The 20,539-nt window shown below is 40.8% G+C and overlaps 1 pseudogene; it reads right to left on the minus strand.

The window, feature by feature from the left end:
- Positions 1-3,127: 3,127 nt before the first annotated feature.
- Positions 3,128-17,664, minus strand: LOC610201 (annotated as a pseudogene).
- Positions 17,665-20,539: the final 2,875 nt, after the last annotated feature.

Genomic DNA, 20,539 nt, shown 5'->3' on the forward strand with positions numbered 1-20,539 from the left:
AAAAGGGAGAAAACATAGGAATAGTTTGAAAGCAATAACTCCAAAGAGGGTTTGGTGATTTTAATTACTTCCTTAAAGCCTTATTCATTTACTTGTTTATTCAGCAAACATTGGCTGGGTTGCTAGCTGGGCCAGGCCCTGGCTAGGCTCTGAGGATGCAGCAGTGAGCCACACTGGCCATCTCGCTGTGCTATGGAAAATGAAAGTCTCATAGAGGGAGACAGAGGCCAACCGTCTACTGACAGTGATTTATTTGGTGACAATCATGATAAATAGAAGTAAAAGGGTACCTAAAAAGAAGTCTGAACTTTTCTCTGGAGAGTGAGAGGCAGTTGGGATGGGCGATGTTTGTTTGTTTGTTTTTTTTAAAGATTTTATTTATTTATTCATGAGAGAGAGAGAGAGAGAGAGAGAGAGAGAGAGAGAGAGGCAGACACAGGCAGAGGGAGAAGCAGGCTCCATCCAGGGAGCCTGACGTGGAACTCGATCCCGGGACTCCAGGATCACGCCTTGGGCCAAACCCACTGAGCCACCCAGGGATCCCTGATGGGCGATGTTTTTAAGGAAGTGATGTTTAAGTTGGGAGGCAGAAGATGGTTAGGGTTTAGGTAAGTGAATGGGAAAAGCATCCCTGATACAAGGAGGTGTTAGGGACTGAACTCTGTACCCCTCAGATTCATATATTGAAGCCCTAAGCCCCCAGTAGCTCAGAATATGACTGTATTTGGACATAGGGCCTCTACAGGAGGTGTAGTGAGTACTGATTTCATCAGACTGGTATCTTATAAGAGAGGAAATTGGGATGCACAGAAAGATAATAGGCATGCATGTGTGCAGAGGAGAGACAATGTGAGAACACAGCCAGAAGACAGCTGCTTGCTTGCAAGCCAAGGAGAGAGGCCTAAAAGGAAACCAGCTCTGCTGACACCTTGATCTTGGAATTTTGGGCATCTAGCTTCTGGAACTTGAGACCATATGTTACTGCTGCTTAAACGACCCAAGTGCTGGTATTTAATTGTGGCAGTCCTAGCAGCTAATACAGGGTTGGGGAGTACAGAGCCCCTCGGATGTGCAGGAGCTCTGTTTGTGGACTGGAAAGGTGGAGGATGTGGCTGGATGTGGCTGCTGACACTCTTCTGTTTGACCTGGTTAAGTATCTCCCCGACTTCTGGAAGTTAGTGTTCTCTCCTGGAAGACAGAGGTCCTGGACTGACAGACATCACTGAGGTTCCTCCTGGGTCTGTGATGCTGTATATTCAACGCATTGAATCTTTATAATCCCAGGACCCTGGGGGATAAATGGACACGGTGATTATTTGGGAAGAATTCAATAAAACTCATGACACTTTGACAAACATTCTTATATTCCAGCTCCTCCCAGCTCAAGTGAAGTGTAATGGAGAAATAAAAATATATATATTTAAAGTGTACAGTGTGATGGTTAGATACACATATAGTTTGTGAAATGATTACTACAGTCAGGTTTATCATTGCATCCGTTGTCTCACATAGTTACCTTTTTTTTTTTTTTTTTGTGGTGAAAACACTTGAGATCTGCTCTCTTAGCAGATTATGGTATTCTATAACTATAGTCACCGTGCTGTATATTAGATTCCCAGAACTTACTCATCTTATAACTGAAGGTTGTACCCTGTGGTCAGCATCTCCGCATTTCCCCCAACATCCAGCCCCTGTTTATCATCATTCTCTACTCTCTGTGAATTTGGCATTTTTTCTTGTTACTTTACACATATAAATGAGATCATACAATATTTGTTTTTTTCTGTCTGGCTTATTTCACTTGGCATTATGTCCTCTAGTTTCATCCAGTTTGTTGCAAATGGCAAGATCTCCTTCTTTATCATGGCTAAATAATATCTATCATATCTATATATATCATATCATATATATCTATCATATCTATATATAAATAACATCTATCATATATTATTTATGTATGTATTTACATATATATTATACACACACACACACACACACACGATGGAATATTATTCAGCCGAAGAATAATACTTGTCATGTCTTCTTTATCCCTTCATCCATCTATAGACACTTAAGATTGTTTTCAGAACATCACTATTGTGAATAATGTTGCAGTACAAATGTCTCTTTGAGACACTGTTTTCAGTTTCTTCTGAAATATACCCAGAAGTAGGATTGCTGGATCAAATGGTAGTTCTATTTTTAATTTTCTGAGGAAGCTCCATATTGTTTTCCATAAAGGCTGAATCAATGTACATTTCACATCAACACCGCAAAAGGTTTCCCTTTTCTCCACATCCTTGCAAGCATTGACCTCTTTTCCATAAAATCCATCCTAACCAGTGTGAGGTGATAACTCACGGTGGTTTTTTAAACCTTTTTTTTTTTTTTTTAATTTTTATTTATTTATGATAGTCACAGAGAGAGAGAGGCGCAGAGACACAGGCAGAGGGAGAAGCAGGCTCCATGCACCGGGAGCCCGACGTGGGATTCGATCCCAGGTCTCCAGGATTGCGCCCTGGGCCAAAGGCAGGCGCCAAACCGCTGCGCCACCCAGGGATCCCTCTCACGGTGGTTTTGATTTACATTTCCTTGAAGATGAGTGATGTTGGTCACCTTTTCATGTACCTGTTGGTCATTTGTATGTCTTCTTTGGAAAAATGTCTACTCAGTCATTTGCCCATTTATTTTATTTTATTTTATTTATTTTATTTTATTTTATTTTATTTTATTTTATTTTATTTATTTATTTTATTTTATTTTATTTTATTTTTTAAGATTTTATTTATTTATTCATGAGAGACAGAGAGAGAGGTAGAGACATAGGTAGAGGGAGAAGCAGGCTCCCTGCAGGGAGCCTGATGCGGGACTCGATCCCAGGACCCTGGGATCACACCCTGAGCCAAAGGGAGATGCTCAACCACTGAGCCACCCAGCTGCCCCCGTTTGCCCCCCACCTTTTTTTTCAGTGATAAATGATAAGGCCTTATTGAGCACAAGTAGAAACAGGGAGGATGAGTGACCTGCCTGGTCTGAGCTGGTCCAGGGTGGGTTTTCAGGGGCACAAGGTGAACTGGGGAAGGGGTGTTTGGGTGAGGAAGGCTCCATCCCAGGAAGTCTCAGGGACCTAAGAGCACTCTGTGGGGGCCACCTTCTTCTCCATGGTGCTCCCCTCATGCATGACCAGGCAGCTGAAGCTGCTGTGAAATTTCCACTTGTCAGGTGTCAGGCTCAGGTAGCTGCTGGCCGAGTACTTGTTGTTGCTCTACTTGGAGGGCTTGGTGGTCTCCACGCCCCAGGCGATGGTGCTGCCGTCTGCCTTCCAGGCCACCATCAGGCTGCTGGGGTAGAAGTCGCTGATGACGCACACCAGGGTGGCCTTGTTGGTGCCGAGCTCCTCAGAGGAGGGCGGGAAGAGTGTAACCAAGGGGGAGGACTTGGGCTGACCTGTCTCATAGGCTTCGAAAGCTGGACATGCGCCTCCTTCCTGCTAGGGCTCTGCTCGGTGGTGCTGCGTTGGGGACAGGGGGCCATGGGCACTCATGGCCAGGCTCAGCTTCAGTAGGGGCTCTGCTCCAACAGGGGCCTCACAGCCCACCAGGCCTGCCTTGGGCATCTTATGCCCTCAGGGTGGAAGCTTGGCTTGAACTTCCTGGAGAGGCCCAGTGCCTCTTGTTGGCAGCGGCTTCCCAGTGTGCCTGGTCCAGATGGCCCTGTCCTTGTTGTGCCCAAGATTGCGAATCCGAGAAACCACCAAGGAGCCAACACTGATGCAAACACACGAGGGTTTATTACAAGCTTGAGCTTGGGTCCAAGTGTACCCGATAGAGCGGAGCAGGGACTTGGACCCCGAGGCTAAGAGGCGTAGCAGCTTTATAGGGGCCAGTGGCCAATGGGATATGCAGAAAGTTGCACAGTCATGTCGGTCCACACGCAGGTGGCTGATTGAATTACATTTTACCCTATAGTATCCATTTGAACTGGCCTATCACTGAGCCGATTTCCGATCAGGGTGTGCCCAGTGGCTTGACTAGTGTGGGGCAGCGCCTTAAGCAATAAGCAGGTTATGTGGAGGCGATACAGGAGGTGGCTGGTGCAGCACAAAATGGAGTTTAGTCCTGCTCTGCTTGTCCAGGGGTAGGGGATTTTTGTTAAATTTCCTGAGTCCCACAGTCCTCTGCCTGGGCCTTCTCTGGTCCCTGCACCCAGTGCCCAGCCCTCTCCAGAGCCCATGGCTGTTACTCCTAGGGAGCTCCCTCAGAGTGACATCTGCCAACTGCCCTGCTGTGGTCAAGTCCTGGGCCCCACCTCCTTCCCCTGAAGCCTTCCCACAGTCCCCGCCCCTGGAGCCCCGGGCTGGGCATACCTGACCTGCCTTATGTCCTTATTATTCCCCAAGGGTGTCCCAGATCTGTGGAGCGTCTCCCTGGGGCCTGAAGCAGCTGTCGGGAGCAGCTGAGTGCCCAGTGGGTCAGGAATCACCAAGACCCGATTCCTTGGGGTGGAGCTGAGGCTAGGGCTCCTCTTCTGCCCAGTACCCCCAGGCTGGGTCCTTGCGTGCTCCAATTCCTTGGTGAGTTTGGTCAAGACTGGCTGGTTCCCCTGTGGTCATCTCAGCTTCTCAGCTGTGTTTGCCCATTTTTAATTGGATTATTTGTTTTGTTTTGTTTTTGTTGCTGTTGAGTTATATAGATTTGTTATGTATTTTGCATATTAACCCATCATTAAATACATGGCTTACAGATATTTTCTCCTAACCCATAGTTTGCCTTTTCATTTTGTTGATTATTTCCTTTGCTGTTCATAAGCTTTTTAGTTTGATGTAGTCCCATTCATTTTTCTTTTTGTTGCCTGTGCTTTTTGGTGTCATATCCAAAAAGTCATTACCAAGATTAAAGTTCAAGGAGCTTTTTCCCTATGTTTTCTTTGTTGTTGTTTTTTGTTTGTTTGTTTTGTTTTGTTTTTAATAATAAATTTATTTTTTATTGGTGTTCAATTTGCCAACATACAGAATAACACCCAGTGCTCATCCCATCAAGTGCCCCCCTCAGTGCCCGCAACCCAGTCACCCCCACCCTCCGCCCTCCTCCCCTTCCACCACCCCTAGTTCGTTTCCCAGAGTTAGGAGTCTTCATATTCTGTCTCCCTTTCTGATATTTCCTACCCATTTCTTCTCCCTTCCCTTCTATTCCCTTTCACTATTATTTATATTCCCCAAATGAATGAGAACATATGTTTGTCCTTCGATTGACTTATTTCACTCAGCATAATACCCTCCAGTTCCATCCACGTTGAAGCAAATGGTGGGTATTTGTCATTTCTAATGGCTGAGTAATATTCCCTTGTATACATAAACCACATCTTCTTTATCCATTCATCTTTCGTTGGACACCGAGGCTCCTTCCACAGTTTGGCTATAGTGGCCATTGCTGCTAGAAACATCAGGGTGCAGGTGTCCCAGCGTTTAATTGCATCTGTATCTTTGGGGTAAATCCCCAGCAGTGCAATTGCTGGGTCGTAGGGCAGGTCTATTTTTAACTCTTTGAGGAACCTCCACACAGATTTCCAGAGTGGCTGCACCAGTTCACATTCCCACCAACAGTGCAAGAGGGTTCTCTTTTCTCCGCATCCTCTCCAACATTTGTGGTTTCCTGCCTTGTTAATTTTCCTCATAAGATACCTAAGAATAAACCTAACCAAAGAGGTAAAGGATCTATACCCTAAAAACTATAGAACACTTCTGAAAGAAATTGAGGAAGACACAAAGAGATGGAAAAATATTCCATGCTCATGGATGGGCCGAATTAATATTATGAAAATGTCAATGTTACCCAGGGCAATTTACACGTTTAATGCAATCCCTATCAAAATACCATGGACTTTCTTCAGAGAGAACAAATTATTTTAAGATTTGTGTGGAATCAGAAAAGACCCCGAATAGCCAGGGGAATTTTAAAAAAGAAAACCGTAACTGGGGGCATCACAATGCCAGATTTCAGGTTGTACTACAAAGCTGTGGTCATCAAGACAGTGTGGTACTGGCACAAAAACAGACACATAGATCAGTGGAACAGAATAGAGAATCCAGAAGTGGACCCTCAACTTTATGGTCAACTAATATTCGATAAAGGAGGAAAGACTATCCCCTGGAAGAAAGACAGTCTCTTCAATAAATGGCGCTGGGAAAATTGGACATCCACATGCAGAAGAATGAAACTAGACCACTCTCTTTCACCATACACAAAGATATACTCAAAATGGATGAAAGATCTAAATGTGAGACAAGATTTCCCTATGTTTTCTTATAAGAGTTTTTAATTTCAGGTCTTATATTTAAATCTTTAATGCATTTAAAATTAATTTTATAAGAAGGGTAAGATAGGAGTACAGTTTCATTCTTTTGCATGTGAATATCCAGTTTTCTTGATGCCATTTGTCAAAGAGACTATCCTTTCTCTATTATATATTCTTGTCACCCATGTCCAGGATTAGTTCACTGTATTATGAGTGCGTGTTTTTCTGGGCTTTCTGTTCAGTTGACTTCTGTTTCTGTTTTTATGTCAGTAACATAGCGTTTTGATTACTATAGCTTCATAATACAGTTTGAAATTTAAAAATGTGATATCTCCAACTTTGTTCTTCTTTCTCAAGACTGCTTTGACCATTTGGAATCTTTTGTGGCTCTAAAGAATTTTTTTTTTTCTTTGCTCTTTATCCAACATCTTTTTTTCTTTCTTTATTAAGTTTTAAATTTTAATTCCAGTACTGTTAACATACAGTGTTATATTAGTTTCAGGTATACAATATAATGATTCAGTAATTCTATATATTGCTTAGTGCTCATCAAGATAAGTGTGCTCTTAATCCCCTTCACCTGTTTAAACCTGCCCCCCACCCCTGCCCTCACCACCCCACCTCTCCTCTGGCAACCATTAGTTTGTTTTCTAGATTTAAGAATCTGTTTCTTGGTTTGACTCCCCTCTCTCTTTTCTCCCCCTTGCTTCTTTGTTTTGTTTCTTAAATTCCACATATGACTGCAATCATATGGTACCTGTCTTTCTCTAGCTGACTCATTTTGCTTAACATTATACTCTCCAGTTCCATCCATGTAATTGCAAATGACAAGATTTCATTCTTTTTTGTGGCCCAATAATAGTCTATATATATACATACACAATGGACTATTATTGAGCCACAAAATATACTGTATATTTGTGTATACTGCATCTTCCTTATCCACTCATCTACCAGTGAACACTTGGGCTGTTTCCATAATGTAACTATTGTAAATAATGCTGCTATAAACATAGAGGTGCATGTATCCCTTTGAATTAGTATTTTTGTATTTTTTGGTAAATACACAGTAGTGCAATTACTAGATCATAGGGTAGTTCTATTTTTATCTTTTTGAGGAACCTCCATATTGTCTTCCAGGGTGGCTGCATTAGTTTGCATTTCCCACCAACAGTGCACAAAGGTTCCTTTTATTCTGCATCCTCACCAGCATTTGTCATTTCTTGTGTTTTTTATTTTAGCTATTCTGACAGGTGAGAGGTGATATCCTACTGTGGTTTTGATTCTCATTACCCTGGTAATGAGTAATGTTAGGTATCTTTTCATGTGTCTGTTTGCTATCTGGGTGTCTTACTTGGAGAAATCTGTTCATGTCTTCTGCCGATTTTTAATTGATTTATTTGTTTTTTGGGTGTTGTGTTATATCAGTTCTTTATATATTTTGGATACCAACCTTTTATTGAATATGTCATTTGCATTTTTTTCTCCAATTTCATAAGTTACCTTTTAGTTTTTATTGTTTCCTTCATTATACAGAAGCTTTTTATTTGGATGTAGTCCCAATGGTTTATTTTTGCTTTTATTTCCCTTGGCTCAGGAGACGTATCTAGAAAAATGTGCTATGGCCAATGTCAGAGAAATTGCTGCCTGTGCTCTCTTCTAGGATTTTTTGGCTTCAGGTCTCCCATTTAGGTCATTCATTCATTTTTATTTTACTTTTGTGTATGGTATAAGAAAGTAGCCTACTTTCATTTTTTGCATATAGCTAGCTGTCTGATTTTCCCAACACCACTTGTCAAAGAGACTGTCTTTTTTACATTGCATATTATTACCCCCTTTGGCAAATGTTAACTGACCATATAATAGTAGATTTATTTCTGGGTTTTCTGTTCTTTTCCATTGATCTCTGTATCTGTTTTTATGCCAGCAGCATACTATTTTGATTATTTCAGCCTTGTAGTATAAGAAAGTCTAGAATTGTAATACCTCTAGTTTTATTTTTCTTTTCAAGATTGCTTTGGCTATTTGAAGTCTTTTGTGTTCCATATAAATCTTAGTATTGTTTGTTCTAATTCTGTGAAACATACTATTGGTATTTTAATAGGGATCACATTAAATTTCTAGATTGCTTTGGGTAGTAGTCATTTTAACCATATTTGTTCTTCCAATCCATGAGGATGGAATGTCTTTCCATTTGTTTGTGTCATCTTTAACTTCTTTCATCAGTGTTCTCTTGTTTTTAGAGTACAGGTCTTTCACCTTTTGGGCTAAGTTTATTCCTAGGTATTTTATTATTTTTGATGCAATTATAAATGGGATTGTTTTCTTAATTTCTCTTTCTCCTGATTTATTATTAGTATCTAGAAATCCAATGATTTCTATACATTGATTTTGTATCCTGTGACTTTCCTGAATTCATTTATCAGTTCTAGTAGAAGAGCAGGAACTTGTATCTAGCAGCCTGTCTCTACATACCACACTTTTAACCTCTATTCTATATTTCCTCAGTATAATTAGATTATCTATGTCCCAGGGACACTGTGAGGACTAAATAAGATATTGCATGCTCTAATCTGTACACATAGGAAAAAATATATTGTATTATTAAATAAAATGCAGAAAACAAATATTGGCTCTGATTTGCAAAGCTCTTCTATTATGTTCAATGCTCACACCCTAGTGCAGAATAGTCAGTGACAGATACAGAAGTGCTGACACTCCGGTGTCTGAGAAGGATGGAGGAACGTGTGGCACTAGTTTCTGAGGGGCTTAGTGGGGATGGGTCTTGAAGACCTCATGGGGAACTGGCTACTTCAGATGACCAGCAACAGGATCTCCTGACTCCAGATACCTTTAGGAGATCATTTCCTGGTCTTGCCCAGATCCTGTGGCACAGACATGACCTCTTTTTCTGCAGCCTGGTTTCCTAATTTGTGTTTGGCTTTGGCAGCCTGCTCAGGTGCCCTTCCAAATTTCCATCCTATTTAAATAACCCTACTATGGCCAGAGAGACAGGTGGAGTTAAAGTATTCTCCAGTGATATCAAATAAACTGGCAAGGTATCTAGGCAAACTACACAACTGGAATGGTAGTGCAAGAGATACTTTTCACTGTGTGCCTGTTTCAGGCTTTTGGCTCTATATCCTGTGAATGTATTATTTATTTCTGTAACATGAAATTCGAAACTAATGCGTAAATAAACAAATACATAAGTCATGTTCCCTAGGTGATTATGCTACACCCCCAGGTTTGAGAATCACTGCATGAACTCATCACAAGAGGGGAAAACAAACTCAAATTGCTTAGTCTGTTTATCAACCTTCTAGTGTAGTCATCTGCCTTGTATCCCCAGTACTTGCTACAGAACCTGGGGGGAGGACACTCATTAAGTGTTCGTTGAGTTGCAGGCAATGCTTCCCTTCTGTCTACAACAGACTGAGATGGGCATGGTCTGTTAAGTTCTGTGTGTATATTAGATACTACCTGCACACTAGGGGCCACCTCATCACATCCTGTGTAAAAACCTTCAATTTCCCAATGTCCAGTGATGAAGTATATTTTATCATGGCTAGCACCAAAGAACAGTGGGACTCCTTTTCTCATCCTGGTCTTGCCAAATTGTAAGTTGGGGTCTTTTGACATAAATTTGGAAAGGACATTGGGCACAAAGTCAGAACTGTATGTATGCATGGTGTAGTGGGAGTTTAGGGAAGTCTTCATGAGGAAGGCACATCCTGACCAGGTCTATGAGAATGATTAAGATTTCAGGGTACAGTCCATCCATGGGAAAGGTAGATCTGGGGGCCTAAGACACTCCAGGTAGGGGTACAAGAGTGGGAGAGCATAACATGGGGAAGAGCTTCAAGGAAATAAGTATATGGGTGTTTGGGAAAATAGGGAGCAATTGGCTGTAGAAAAGGAGACCAGGAGATGCAGGCTGGAGAGAGGGATGGGGCCAAGTTGTGGGAGGCTGGATGCAAACAATGCCAGTGTATGAGACTTGATGTACACACACAGGAAATCGTAATTCTTGTAGTATTAGAATTAGACCTGCTTGGGGAGATGATGCAGATTATGGCCTTGAAACTAAATTTAGGGCTGCGATTTTCAATGAGAAATGTGTCCCAAAGCTTGGTGCAGCAGCAGAACAGTACATGTGAAACCATACTCTCCAGGAAAAGAATGAGTTCTCAAGATAAATTCAGCCAGGTTTTGATGTTTAACCTGCTGAGAATAATGAGGAGAGAGGTAGTGAGTAGGCAGAGTAAGATGATAATAATTCCTTAAAGAAAGAACTGTGGAAGGAGAGAAAATCTGTTTTCTCCTCTCAGTGTAACCAGGAAAGAAAGGCCGAGATGGGTGAGGATAAAGGTGGTCTGGGAGGATGTGGAGGGTGCAAGTGCAACATCAGTTCCCAGACGGCTGCATATCCATCTGGGGCTCAGAGGCAGAGCCAACATGTACTTGTGCTCTGTATCCTCAGCTCAGTGAATTCCTCTCCTTTTCCCTGAAATGCTTCTCACTGAACCATTGCTGGAAAGGTTGGGATGTTCTCTTCCACCCTGATCTGCAAGCTGCCAGACAGCCAGTGTGCACTGCTTTGACACGCCTTCCCCCAGATGGCGAGGAACCCCAGACAACACGAAAGCGGCCTAATTAATGGAAAATAGAGCAAAAGAAAGCACTCCGTATGTAAGCCCCATGTGCCCACAAGTGTTTGGAGAGAGGAAATAGGAAAGAAATCATGCACAATTATCTTCGTTCATAAAGTCTGTTCATCTCCTCCAGGACAGCAAGAGGAATCTGCAGACTATGTCCCCTGCTTACAAACTCCACCCCCACCCCACAGAGGGTTTGGTTTTGAAGACTAAGAACGGTTAAAAGGTGGGACCTTTTGATGTAACCTGATGCAGAATGTCTCTTGCCCAATGAGTTTCAGGTCTTATAAATCAAGGCACATTCCTGAACAGGATTATTTTTTTCTCTTTGTGGTTTTTACTGTTCCTATGAACAGCTCTTCACGTGTGAGATGAGGATAGATTTAGAAAAAGATGTTCTTCAGGAACTAGATAGAGCCCACAGTCACCCTCTCTGGCTGAGTGAAATTTCTCATTAGGCTAGCACATAACTAGCTTTCTCAGTCTGGGTCTGGAGGGGCTATTCCATGTTAATATGCACAAAAGTCTAAGGGCACAGCTGGAGATCAGAGTTCCTCTGCTACTGTGGCCCAACAGACAGCCTCGGCAAGGCCAGTAGAGGGTTGAAGTGAGGAAGGTGTCTGAGGCCACAATTTAAGCAGGTGCTCACTCGAGGTGGGGGGTGTCCACACAAGTGTTGGGTCAACCTTGAGTGATTCCTTACATTTTTGCTCTCCGAGTACCTCACTGTCGTCCCTGCCCCAGCCCCATTTGCAAATAAGCAACTGGATCAATATTTATCCAGTAAATGTATTTCTAAATATTATTCACAAATATTGAGAAGCTTCATCTGTTTCTTTGGATCTTCTACTGGCAATGACTGCAACTACCTTAACCTCCTATTTTCCCTATTGCTTCATGCAGATAACTTTAAAAGCACTGCAGGAAGTTGACATTAAATGCATTGATAAAAGAAAAATAATCTTGGGGTGTTAATGATCACCCCCTGAACTTACCTGTTTTACAAGTTTGTTTTCACATTTTGGTTTTCTACAAGCTGAGTCCACCTGTGGTCAGTTTGGATTCCTCTAATACACTGCCACACAGACCAACCAAATGGCTAAACAAAGTAAGAGTGACCATTACTTTATTGCCTACCCACCCTGCATACACTCTAAGTCAAGGCTATACACTGTATTATAGTGTATACAGTACCCGACTGATCCTGGATTCTCAGGGCTGAATTGATTGAGGGCCTACTTTAACTACCTGGAGAAATGGATTCTTTCATCCTATAGTTCTTGAGTTAGCATCTTGCCAAACAAGGGCATCTCCATCAATCTGGATAACAAGATTCAAATCCTTTGGTTTTAACCTTGTGGTGTAAAATAAAGAGGTCAATCTTGGCCAGTTTGAGGGTGAATCTAAGACAGTTTTAACACTATATCCAACAGAAGACATCTTCAAGTCACTTTGTTCTGAGTATCAGAAAAGTTCTGCTTTCTCTGTAAGTTATTGCTGAATGCTGTGGCTAAAAGATAACTGAATATCTAGGAGGGATCTTAAATTTCACATGGATGGCTCAATCATACTTTCCTTTGTGACTATTTCCATTGCTTTTGTGTTTTAAAGGTGTCCTCCCTTGTTTACTGTTAAAAAGCAAAATTCATCTGAGTATATTTTATGTATTTTATTGGCTTTATTCAACAATTCATGTATCAAGGAGCATCCAAGATAGCCAATAGAAGGGAGCTCCAAAGAACTGTACAAAGTGAAAAACTTTTACAGGCAGAAGAGAGCGGGAACAAGGTCATTCTACTAGGCAGGAAAGCAAGTTGGTTGTTGTAAAGTTACTTTCCTTTAGGGAAGGCAGACATCTTCAGGCAATTCCTGCGCAATTCCATTCCCAGGAGAGCCCAAATTCGAGTTAAGTCTCGCATTGGTGATGTGGGGCTTATCGTGAGGGACTCCAGTTGGGGCCTGTTGTCTTGTTGTCAGCAACCCCCCTTTCTTATTAGACTCTCAGCCTAAGAGATGTTTTTTTTTAAAAAATTAAGGCAGTAGCTTACCAGCTCCTCCCAGCTACTGCTCTGGAGTTCTTACACTTTTTTGCTGAATGTCTGTGAGCTGTTCACAGGTCATGATGTATGTAGGGTTCACTTTCTCTAAGTCAATTATTCTCATCGTGCCTTTTCCGTCTTAGGGAAACCATTTGCTTGGTGACTCCTGTCTTTTAGATTTAGAGCTGTTTGTCTTTGGAATGGTTTTCTTTCCCTCTGGGTACATAGTTTCATTTAGCTCAGGGAAGAAGCCTAAAAAGAGTTTCTGTTAGGCTCTGAATATTTGCTTTAATTTGGGGCAATTTCTGGCCAAAGAGCTACTTTAAAAAAAATCATTTCAAGTATCTTGTCAGATTTCAGCCAGGACAAACAGTAAATATTCTTGGCAATATTGAACAAAGGCCTTGGACCCCAGAGGTGTCCCCCAAGAGGGTACAAAGAATACTACCTTTGAAGATTCAGTGCCACTACCAAAAGTAGCCCAAAGAAAGAAAGACTTAGATAATTTACCTGAGAGCTGGCAACAATTCGTAGGACCCTTGCTGCAAATGAAATGTAACCCAAATTTCTGTCCAGCCATAATTTGGGGCTCCCACCCTGATGACAGAACTGTCTGTATACATCTGAACTGGCAACCTGCATGTCTCAGCCAGGCAGAAAGCCAAGCCAGGTTCTTAGGACACAAAACAAGACAAACAAGGACATAGCCTCCCCTGGTAGAGAAAACATCAGCAACCAACAGGCACCCCAAAACTAAATTCATAGAGTCCAGATTTGGAAAGGAAGGGGACACCCTGAAATTTTACCCCCTTCTATCTACTGGACAGTACAGAGATCCAGGAAAACTGACTCTGGTTAAGGATTCTCACGTTTTGCTGGCTTCTATCAGTTTCCCCAGGTCCCTCTTTGCAGGCTCTAAAGTGAGTGAGGCTTCAATTAGGGAGTGTAGTGCTAATATCTATCAGAATTTGGCAACGTTTACCATTAATTTTAGTTTCAGTTTCCTCTTGGCCATTTGAGGGAATAACTTACAGCAGTTTACTGGAGCATTCCTCAGAATCCCTTCAACCATAGGGTAGGCCCAGGTGGTACAGGGTGAACTTGGTGAACTTTTGTTTATGGTCTTAGAGTCTTAGAGATACTTGTAAAACCAAAATTCAGTGAGGGCTAAGGACAGGTCTTAGTTTATCATCACTATATATTCTGACAATGTAGATATAGTAGAACTCTAGTAAATGTTGGGGTGGGGTAAGGGAATGGGTACAGCATGTGCCAAAATAATTTTCATATTTTCAGTAATCATATTGTCACCACCATCACTATTAGTATCAGTGTTGTTACTACAATACTGTCATGTATATATAGTACATAAAAAGAAAAGAGTAATTCTGGAATATGCTTCTTTGGTCACTCCTGCTGTCCTTGAAAGCCAAGATTATCAGTGTGAAAGAAAGGAGGTGCATATATAATAGAGAAAAGGCTAAATAAATGTTCCTCAGGCTTAAATTTGAATTATAAGAGCAAAATGAACTCATGAGGTCTTCTGTGTGTGTGTGTGTTTGCATGTGTGTGCTTGTGTGTGTGGGTGTGTGTGTGTGTATTTCTTAGCTCTGTATACTACTGAAAATGCCTAGAGATAATGACCAGCATAGTAGTAATGAGTTAGTTGCCAGATTGTGGTCTTGTAATAAAATTCGTCACTGAAAGAAACCTGGGCTTCCTAAAGAAATAGCTTATTTCACGTCTAGGGCAGAAAAGCCATGATAAGAATGGATCATCTTGGCTCACATCTATAGAGGGAATTGCCAGGAGCCTACCAAATCCTACTTGCATTATGACAGAAGGACTCCAGAGATGACTTAAAGAGTCTCCCACTAGCTAAAGGGTGGGACAAATTGCATTTCAATAGTGGTAATAATTATAATAGGTTGAAACTGATAAGATATATTTAAATCCATGAGTTTATAGCATTAAAAATTAATTACCTTCAGAAAATGACAGGAAACTACTACTTTATCTTAAAAACAGTGAGTAAATGAAAAGGGTCAAGTATTTTCCTATCTTTATGAACTGTACCATGCATGAGTAATCCAAGAGTGGAAGAAGACAAGTACCTCTTTATCAAATAGTCCAACAAATAAAGTCATAAAATGTCTCACTCCATGTTCTGATCTTTGACTGCTGACAACATTTAAGCCTCATCCTCCCTCTTTTTGCCTTTTGTCCCATATCTGGGCAAGCCAGAAAAGCCTGACACTTTTTCCTTTAGCACTTGGAGATGGTTCAAACCATCCCAGCTCCATCTGTACATGGAAACCCTCACCTTAGCCCCTCCTTCTAATTGCTATAAAAACTACACACCAAGGGGCTCCTAGATGACTCAGTTGGTTAGGCATCTGCCTTCAGCTCAGGTCATGATCTTAGGGTCCTGGGATTGAGCCCCATGTTAGGTTCTCTGCTCAGCACGGAGTCTGCTTTTTTATTTTTAATTCTTTTTAATTTTTAATTTTTTTATAATAAATTTATGTTTTATTGGTGTTCAATTTACCAACATACAGAATAACACCCAGTGCTCATCCCGTCAAGTGAGTCTGCTTCTTCCTCTCCCTGTGTGCTCTTTCTTGCTTGCTCTCTCTCTTTCTCCTCTCTCTGAAATAAATAAATAAATAAATAAATAAATAAATAAATAAATAAATATTAAAAATCTTAAAAGAAACCACACACATGCCAATCTCCTTTACCTGCTTTTCCAAGTCATTCCTGGGCCACCATAGAAAGCCAGCCATGCTCCTCCAAAAGCCCCATATGAAAAGTAATACACCCTTTCATTCCCCCTTCATGTGTGTGTGTATGGTGTGTGTTTATCAGTCTTGACATCCAAGCCAGTTTTCTTTTTTTTTCACTTTTAGAGTCTGTACTGTTTTTTTTTTTATAAATTTATTTTTTATTGGTGTTCAATTTGCCAACATATAGAATAACACCCGGTGCTCATCCCGTCAAGTGCCCCCTTCAGTGCCCGTCACCTAGTCACCCCCACCCCCCGCCCACCTCCAAGCCAGTTTTCAATGGGGATCCATCCTATCTTTCAGAATGATCTCACCATAAACAAAAATGAAAATATAAGCATAGAATATTGCCATTCATAACCCCCCAATTAAAAAAAATGTTTCTAGGCATGCAACATTAAAGGCTGCTAACATCCTAAAATGAGAGCTACATCAGATATTGTGTGCCTCCAATGATATTTTTTTAAGATTTTATTTATTTATTCATGAGAGACACACAGAGAGAGAGGGGCAGAGACACAGGCAGAGGGAGAAGCAGGCTGCATGCAGGGAGCCTGACGCGGGACTCAATCCCGGGACTTCAGGATCACGCCGTGGGCCGAAGGCAGGTGCTTAACCACTGAGCCACCCAGGGATCCCCTGCCTCCAATAATTTTGATAGCTTTTAAATGTGTGTGTGTGTGTGTGTGTGTGTGTGTGTATTTAGAATAATTGAAAGCATGATGGATCCAGTACTCATACCCTGCTAATGAAAATATCAGTACAAAAATAATACATCAGTATATTTTTCTATAAAAAGATTTGGTAATAAAGTTTAAGAAGCTTGAAAGCTGTAGAGCTCTTTTTCATGTATCTTGTAGATACCAAATCTAAGGAATAATTAGTGACATGATAAAAAATTATATATAAAGGTTTATAGTGTGGTAATGTAGTATCATATAAAGTAGTTAAAGAGGAAGGGCATATAATCTCTAAACATAAAGGAAAAAGCTAAACAACATGCCATAAATTGAAAAATGCCTTTGAAAAAATGTAATAAGCATCAGTGCTTGAACCATATGCCCGAGTGGTGGTGGTGTTGTTTTTAAGGAAAAAAGCAAATGGGTGTTCAAAATGGATATACATGTGAAGAATGAGAACACTGGGAGCAAGTGCAGCAATGCAGACCGGTGCACACCAGTGTGGGAGCACTGTTCTTGAATTGGCCTGTGAGAATGACACTCCCCAGCAAAGTCGTCAGGTAGCACTCGGCACACTTGAGGTTTTATGTTCACTCTGGACCATGTCTATAAAACGTATTTCTTGGTCCAAATACTCTGGCAATAAGTGTGGAAAGGAATCTTAACATTCCTTATAAAAGGAAGGACACTGGGAAATGCCCTTACCTTTTCAAATAAAAGATGCAGATTATTGTTGCCATCATCGTCACCAGCACCACAATCGGCATTGTGGTTTTTATGCTTGTCAGAGATGGGCTCATCCGCCACGGAACCCTGGGGTCCATCAAGGCAATTTTATGCACCGCACTGCAGCACACTCCCGAGAATTTCAGTCTCCCTAGTAGGACTGTGGCTTCTAAGGAACCTACTGCATGTCCCAGATCCCTGCTGGAACTCTGGCTTCCAGCCCAGAGCCTGGCACAGAGAATACCTGATTAATATTTGTCAAATGAAAGAACAAATGTTCCCGTGACAGATGTGCTCCTGGGGAACCAATTCTCCAGTGTTTAAGCCCCCTTTCTCTAATGAGAGATGGACTGACGTTATTTATGGGAAAGAATGCCACATGCCCTATACCAAGGTAATGGATTGCTATTAAATGTGGGAGGCTGACTACTTTGGTATCAACCCTGTCTACCATTTGTTGTATCCTAAAAGGTGGAGGCATTGTGCCGAGTAGTTCATAGTCATTTTATCTAACACTTAAACTACCTTATCTCTCTGTTCATTTTGCCAATATGGAAATTAAGACTCAGAGAATCAGTGTGGCAAGGCCAGGATCACAATAGCGGGGAGCTCCTAAGTCAAAGTGACTGTTTCAATAGCTCACATAGGATCAAATCAAGAAATGAAAGAAAATGAAAGTTATCTCTAGATGTCTCCAAAGAAGAGAAGAAAGAGGAATGTCATGAGTAGGCAGTGAGCCTAAGTTGCTGGGAAACTGAGAAAGCTCCCAGATATTTCAGCTGGTTTGCTTAGTTTTATATGAAAAGGAAATAAAGAAAAAAGTTCTTCAAACAGATACCTTAATCCTTCAGGGAAGGCAAAACATGGTGTTAGAGATGAGAGCAGCTTTTCTTTTCTTTTCTTTTAAGATCTGTTAAAAATTCTTGAAAAGGTGAAACACAAAGGATGTTGAGGGAAATGAGGGCTTGAATCAAGCAGAGATTTTTTTTCAAGTTTATGATAAACGTTCACTATATGGAGATTCATTATTGAAAAGCGAAGACGAGAGAGCAGTTGGAATACTAATGGGACACAAGGCTACAGAAATGAGACAGATATCCAAATGATGATCAGTTTGACAGTTTCATCTAGAAATATATACACATGGAACTTTAATTTGACCGTTGACACTAAAAATAGAAATTCAAGGATAATTTCTGTCCTTAAATCACTTCAGAGGAATGTTTAATAACAGGGAATTGAAATGCTTTCATAAATGGGATTCAAAGCTAATATTGAAAGGAAGAAAGTTAAAATTTAAGAACAATGAAAAACTGGTTGTTAACTACTATTCAACCAATGAATAATAATATTAAACTCAAGGATTTTAGCTATGCTGACATTTTTAGAGGAATTTTCAAGTCCGTACTTGAGTAAGAATTTATTTTACCACCCTGAGACAGAAAATATCCTAGGTATCTTAGGCAAAGTTAAATAATATACAAATCAACAAGATTCTTATTGTCTATTGCAGACCATTGCTTCTCAATACTGCCTGCATATTAGGATCACCTGGGCAGTTTAAAAAATATTCATTCTGGGTCTCTACTCCAGATTAATTAAACCAGAACCTCTGGGAATGAAAATCAGATTTTTTTTTTTAAAGCTTCCATGATGATTGTATTTTGCTGCCAGGTTGAGGGTCCCTAATTTAGAAAGTGAAGAGTAAGATTATAAACAGAATGAAAGTAAGAACCATGCAAGATTTATTCAAAACATTGCCTGGGACATGATAGATACGCAATAGAGACTTACTGAATGAATTGAGTAATTTAGTAATCCTGTGGCATATCTATAATTAGGAAAGCCTACCACTGCTTCCCACCCCAGAGTGTCATTTTAAAAATTGCCTGTGCTGAATGATAACGTATTTTCAGTTCTCCCTGAGCCTGTGTTCAAATAATAATATTTTCTAGTTGATAATTTGAAGAAATGAACGTCCTATAAGTTGGGGCTGAGTTTCTTGTCCCACAAAAGGAACTGGCTACCTGTCTTGCCATCACTGTAAATGGTCCCTTAGTAACCTCACAAGGGGTGAAAAAGTGCTGAAGTTCTGGCTCAAGAAGCTATGCTTTCGCATTTTTTGATGAGGATCCTACCATAAGACATATCCTACATCAGAACCAGTGTATCCATACATTTAAATCCGAAACAGTAATCAGTACTTACCTTTAATATGTGAGATAATCCCTGATGTTTTCTGTTCTGTTTTATTAATGAAAAATGCTTTAAAAATTTAATTTCATGACCTACCAGGGGATCTGCAATCACAGTTTGAGAAACACTACAGTAACTGGAAAGTGCAAATAGCACAGCCAAGGAAGAATAGCAATGAAAGAAAAGCAAAGAAAACTTGCTGTGGAAGAGAACGCAGAGTTTCAGGACCTATAACTAACTCATGTTATCCTGGTTTGTTATACTTTCCAGATGTGTATTTTATTGTTTGCTATTTCTTGCAACATGAGTGTATGGCTCATGCAGGCTGACCTCCCATCTGCCTTGTACACCACTGTATCACCAACTAGATATAAATACAGTGCCTGGTTCATATCAGAGTTCCAGGAAATGCTCATTAAATTGTATGAACACATAAATTAATAAATGCCAAGTATAACAGTTTCTCAGATCCAGTAATATTACGTTAGTTTCAATTTTTTTTCCAAACAGCTTTGTTTTTTTCCCAAAGTCTTAGTCAGACAGTTTTCATCCTCTTGAAGAATTAGCTGTGTCATTATTGTTTTTAAAAGGATTGCTAAGAAGATCCATGACATATTCAGTGGAAAATGAGCCGTGGTGCTCCTGCAACTCATCCCCAGGTTGGAAAAAATCATCTTGCCTTGAAGTTAATGACCCTGAAGCCAAGTACCCCCATGAACTAAAGGAAGAAGAGAAAATGTATCTTCTCAATATTTTTCTGGGAGTAACACTTCCTAAGTATGTTGGCAGGGAAGTAGGCAGACTTTGGAAGTAAGAGAGCCATCAAATCAGGAGCCTGGGAGGCAAGTATGATGAATGCCAGTGAAGCTGCCAAAGCACAGGAAGTCCCTGGCCCTTGGGAGGGAATTGAGAAAATGAGAAATAACTAGTAATAGGCACAGGATGGAGGAAGCGAAGAGACAAAGGGCTATACGGCAGGAAACCTAGGAACACAAATGCAACCCAGGGAGAGAGAACAGAGAGAATGGTGAGAACATAGATCATTTGCTATCCATCCATCCATCCACACAGCATAGCACAGATATTATGTAAGTCTTCATCAGCTAGGGCTCAGGGAGCCAAGTGACTCATAAGTTTCAGTTCAAAGATTTGTTGTGCTT

This window comes from Canis lupus, chromosome 11 (genome assembly GCF_011100685.1).
Source record: "Canis lupus familiaris isolate Mischka breed German Shepherd chromosome 11, alternate assembly UU_Cfam_GSD_1.0, whole genome shotgun sequence".
Taxonomy (NCBI): domain Eukaryota; kingdom Metazoa; phylum Chordata; class Mammalia; order Carnivora; family Canidae; genus Canis; species Canis lupus.